The following is a 5,525-nucleotide window of genomic DNA, read 5'->3' as shown; positions in this document are numbered from 1 at the left end:
CCCTGAAGACCTGTTGGTCAGCCGGCCGACGGAGCCGGGGAACTGAAAGCACATGTGTGCAGGTGGGAATGGAGTAAATCCAGCCTTCCCAAACTCATCCATTGACTCCCAATGCCAGAAAAACACATACAATCATTTTCACTCATTTTCCAAGCCTCTGCATTCTCTATTATCTCTTCAACTCATTCCAGCTCTTCATGCTCCCTGTACGGTACTTATATCACTTGTATAAACTCATCCTTACTTGTATTAAACCAAACTATTTTCTCTCCTCTCAGAGCATGCTCTGTGGGCACAGGTTCCACTTTGGCAATCAGAAGTGACCTGCAGATGTTGTTAGCGCTCACCCAATGAATTTAAAAGCAACCTCTCAGTCAGCTTAGTTCAGAATTTTTCACCAGCTCTGATCACCTTGTACTGGACGTTGCCTGGCTTGGCTCCCAGATGGGACAGGCTGACACTTAACCGTTGTTTCTCTTTTGGGATGGACAGATTTCTTGATTCAGTTGAAATGTTTAAATAACAATCTTCAGATGAGTCATGCAACAGTTTGGATGGACTCCTCTTGACGTTCAGCTTGTTCTAAAGTTCTTAACTGAAGAAAGATAAACTTCACCAGGTGCTCAAGCACGTGGTTGGAGTGGAGACTCAGGTGTTTGAAACACTTGCTTCTATAAAATAAAACACTCAGGGTACAGACCATCCCAGTCTTTTCCTGTTCGGGGGGGTGTTGATTTAACTAATTAATTTACATTGCCTTCCATCTAGTCTCCTTCCACTATACTGATACACTGCAAATCAGATTGAAAAGTTGTAGTTTTGGGTGAGAAGCTTTCATTTTAGTGAAAACTTGTGCCACTGTTTTCCAACTTTAAATATGAAGTACCTCCAGATCCATTTTCATACCACACTGTTTTATGAGGTACAGTGAATCAGTTCATAAAGTTTCCCAGGGAAACAGTTTTGAAAATTTTCCATCAGTGTTTTCCAGGGAAGCTAAGGAACTTTTACTCCAAGTAAATCACAGCCGGGGTTGACTCCTCACCACACTGTCATACTAGAGAAACTAGAGCCCAGGCAGGCAAGTCACACAGCGTCGCTTCCCCCTCCCAGCCCTGCCAGTCTGAGACCCTTAGAAAACACAGGAGTCCTGTCATACTGCATTTCACCAAATATCTTTACCAAGGGACAGGTTCTGTGGCAGCTGCCAATGTCAGCGAGTGTGCAGGAGGCAATTCGGGGTGGCTGTGTGGTGCGAAGGTCATACCACCCCAACAGAGCTCAGGTAGGAGGCTCTGGCTGTTGCCTCCTTGCAGGGCATGTCCCACCTCCGAAAGCACAGTGAAGCAGAGCATCATCTACTGCCACGAGAACAGCCCCTGCGTCCAGAAGCACAGTGTCAAGATGTCTTTTCCCTGTGCTCTGTGGGGATTCATAAAGTTGCCAGCCTGAACACATGCTCCCCTGCCAGCCAGCACTGGGGGGACCCCAAAGCCTCACCTGCTTTCTACCACCAATGGTGTTTTAAGATCTCTCCCTATGGGGTACAAATAACATGAAATGAGAATAAGACTCATTTTGCTCCTGCATAAATGCTGCCTGACACAAAATCTTTACAACACAAGTTGGGAACGTCAAACAAATCACAGTATCCTCATACCAAGTGATTAACTTCTCCAGCACCAAGCCAGTCCAGCAGCAGCCTTTCCTAATCATAAATCATCTCCATTCTCTAGAAATCAAGGTGCCTGCCAGAAATAGCACTTTCTCCCAGGGCTCTGCCAGGTGATGTTAATGGCATCGATCACATCTCGGTCACAGGCGCATCTGACTAATACGGGCTTGTCTGCCTGTGATTGCTCATCTTCTCCTGCACCAGCTCCATCAGCACCCTGCCGAGCACTTCGGCTCTTCCCACTGCCAGAAATCAACCGTGCGTCCTGGAAAACTAATAAATACATAGATTAGATCAGTGCAACAGCAACATCCGTGCCCACAACCCCTCCTTGGGGGTCAGTTTCTTCCCTTATCAAAGAAGGGAAGCCTCCTGTGTCCCCGGGAGCCGCAGAGGGTCTCCTGGGAGCACAAGGGTCAAATATGATTGAATTTTCCAGGTGCTCAGACCTTAAGCCTGGCATTTGCTAGAAGTCTGCTGCCTGACCACACAGCACTTTAACATGCCAGGGGAACGGGTGCTGTGCATTCATTTAGAAGAGATTAGTTCATATGGCTGGTTCGGACTGAACCATCTCAGCATGTCAATGATCCCAGTGCGGAGTTCTGCCAGGAGAAATGGCCTCAGAAAAAGCCTGCTTTATTTGGCGAACATTAAACCAAACCTAACCTCCCACCCCAAAAAGAAAAAAAGAAAAAAAAGAAAAAGGCACTCTTTGAACTGCAGACTGTTTTCTAGACAAATTCAATTGTCTGGTCTCAGTCACTTTGGATTTGCACAGTATCCAGGAACAGCTGCTGTGTTTCCAGAATGGAAAGTAACTCTGTTTTACCCTCTTCCCTTCAACATGTTTGCACGGGAAAGCTGGCTGATGTGTCACAGTTGGCTGATATAAATTAGCATTACCACAATGTTCATTAGTTTTTTTGGTTGCATTTGTAATAATGGTCCTTAGTAATTAGAGTAACCAAGTGACCTATTCCAAGTCCAATTTCATCAAACGACGCTGAATCCACCTCTGAAATGAAAATAGACTTTGTTCTGGATTTTTTTAGTTTATATGACTGTTAGTTAAAAATCTATTTTTCTTCAACAGTGAAACCAAAACATGTTGATGGAACAAGACAAAACCCTTAATTTTTCACACAGCAATTGCCCAGCCAAAGCACTTCCCTGATAAATTCTGACATAAGAGGATATATTATATGCTGCACGGTTACTATTTATAGAAAAAAAAGAACTAATGAGAATAAAATAGGAATATTATGCTGTATTTCTTCTTTTGCCCAAAATACTTAATTTGTATCCTATAATTAACTTTTTGAAAATATGACTCGGTACCAGTACCATCCATTATTTCAAGCTAATGTAAAAACCACTGAAACTTGAGGTACACGAACTTTGCATATTTGTAAAGCAGGTTTTTGCTCCCGTGGATGTACAGAGCCAGGAGGGACCATCCGAGCCATCTGCTCCAGCTTCCCACAGAACGGGGGCCACAGAGCCTCTTGCCACAATTCCTGCCCTAAACTCACCACTCCTGGATGAGCTGGCACGCAGATCTTTAAAGCCATCCTCTTCCCATTTCAAACTTCTCACGATAAACGGCTTCCCCATCCTGCGGTAATATCATATTTTAATGGGGTTTTTTTCCCCCTCTAAATAGTAGCCATGCATGTCAAAAATAAGTTCTACTTTCAACAATAATGAGTTCTACTTTTTTTGTAGCAGCATGTTGTCTACAATCACAAAGAAATGAACCACAGACTACTGGAGAATCAAGTCCTAGAAGTAGAACACAGAGTACTGTTGGAAAGTAAGGTTACTTTGACGATAATTAATTTTTTTACTTGGGAAAGGCAAATGAGATCTGCAGCAGACTCTTGGGGCTCATACTGTTGCACGTTTATTAGGATGCACTTAAATAAAAGTTGACTTTTGTTGGAGGAGCTCTGAGTCTTCTGCCAGTCACCCAGTTTGGGTTAGATAAATTCCACAACAGCTTTTTCCAACCTATTTCTGATGTGCTTTGTTACCTACAGCAAAAGACAAAGCACAAAGGTGATGCTAAGGAAGGTGATCCAGCCTTTAACAGCAGGTCACATTCAACAGATACAAACACAGAAGGAAAAGCTGTGGATGGACAAAATGAGACACAGAAATTTAATTATCTGAGCTGCACAACAAGCCTTTGGTAGAGATGAGAACTTAATCTAAACTCATCAGTCATGGTTCAATTCCTTGATTTCTAAAATCCTCCTCCTTTATCATGAAAAATGAGCTTGTTCTTCCTCCCATTTAGTTGTCTTCTAATTTCTTATGGCTTAAAAAATGCTACCATTGTCTGCAGTTTTGTTAATAAAGAAAATAAACATTTCAGCACTTCCTAAAAACTAATGTCAGAAGATGTCTCATAATTTGAAAACAAACCTATCTTCTTTAGTAATTTTATTTGTCTTTTGTTAAACTGAGTCATGTATCATTACCACCATAAACAAAAAGAGGTAGAAGGATGAAAAACCAAGGTGGCCTTCTAAGTTGAGGTGCCTGTTTTACCAATATTGGCAATGTCACCTAAACACAGGACTAAAACTTTCTCTTCCCCTGAACCCTGTTGCCCAGCATTTTTCTTCAGAATTTCCTATGGCAAAAGGAAAAAAGAAGTTAACTGAAGCCTACTCATGTGAGTCAACTCTTGCTGGAAAGTGGTACCCACAGGAGAAAATACAATGGAGTAGAGCTATCTTTGTAGAACAAAATCATCAACAACAAAATAATCACTATTTGCATAGCTTCAAGTAACAAGGGAGTTTTGTTGTTGTTCTCATTAATATCCTATTAACACAACTGGCTGTTTCACCATGTGGAAAACAACGTTAAAGCAACAGAGGAAACCAAAGTCAGGCAGCGACCCGACGTAGGGAAAACAGCGATCGGGTGCCGAGCACGGCTAGGAGGCCGCTGCCGCACACAGACCTCTCACGGGCATTCAGTAGCACGCCAAGCCCTCGGCATCCCCAGGATCCGGCACGAGCGTGCACCGCATCCGTACCGCTGCTGGCACATCTCCACATGGGGCTTGGAGACAGCCAGCTGCTCCTCTCCCACACGCCTGGGACCACCATCACCACCGGGGGCTGGGGAGGGAGGCAGCTTCGTGCTTCCCCCCGCACCAGGAAACCTGCCCTGTTTTCGTGCAGCCTCCAAGCACACTCATGCAAGTTCCTCTCACTCGCCTAAGCCAACAGAAAGTCCCAGCTGTTTACATGCAAAAGCTTGTTGTATATATTTAGAAACTAGCCAAATTCTGCCTTCATTATTCCTCTCCACCTTGGGGGGGGGGGGAAGTATCTGAAACTTCGTTGAGATGAAAGCTCTTTCCCTTTAACTTTTTTCAAAATATTTCCCTCTCCCCCCACCCAGGAGCTGCACCTGCATTCCAGGGGGTGCCAGCTTCAATCAGGACCAAGTGAAAAGCTGCACTATAAACACGCCATCATCCAACGAGTAACAGGCATCACATGAATTATGCTAATATGCTTGGTCCATATTTCACTATTGCCAATATCTCCAAATGGCTTGTGTGAAACAAAACACTTCAAAACACTCTAAAGACTTGGCTCATCTGATTTTCACTCTGTACTACTAGAAACTTCTCCTAAAATATTGCCTGAGGGAAGCATAAAGAAGAGCAAATTAACAAATGTCTCCAATTCTGGAAAAGAAATGCAGAAAAGACAGTTCCGAGGGGTCTTCTCAGAGACCTTCCTGGTCCCACAGGAAGACTTCAGAAGACACTGAAGCTTGATATACGATTGGCATAAAAATGGAAAAAATAAAACAAAAATCA

Source organism: Aptenodytes patagonicus, chromosome 7, assembly GCF_965638725.1.
Source record: "Aptenodytes patagonicus chromosome 7, bAptPat1.pri.cur, whole genome shotgun sequence".
In the NCBI taxonomy this organism is placed as follows: Eukaryota; Metazoa; Chordata; class Aves; order Sphenisciformes; family Spheniscidae; genus Aptenodytes; species Aptenodytes patagonicus.
The sequence above is the reverse complement of the archived record's forward strand: the minus strand, read 5'-3'. Positions refer to the sequence as shown.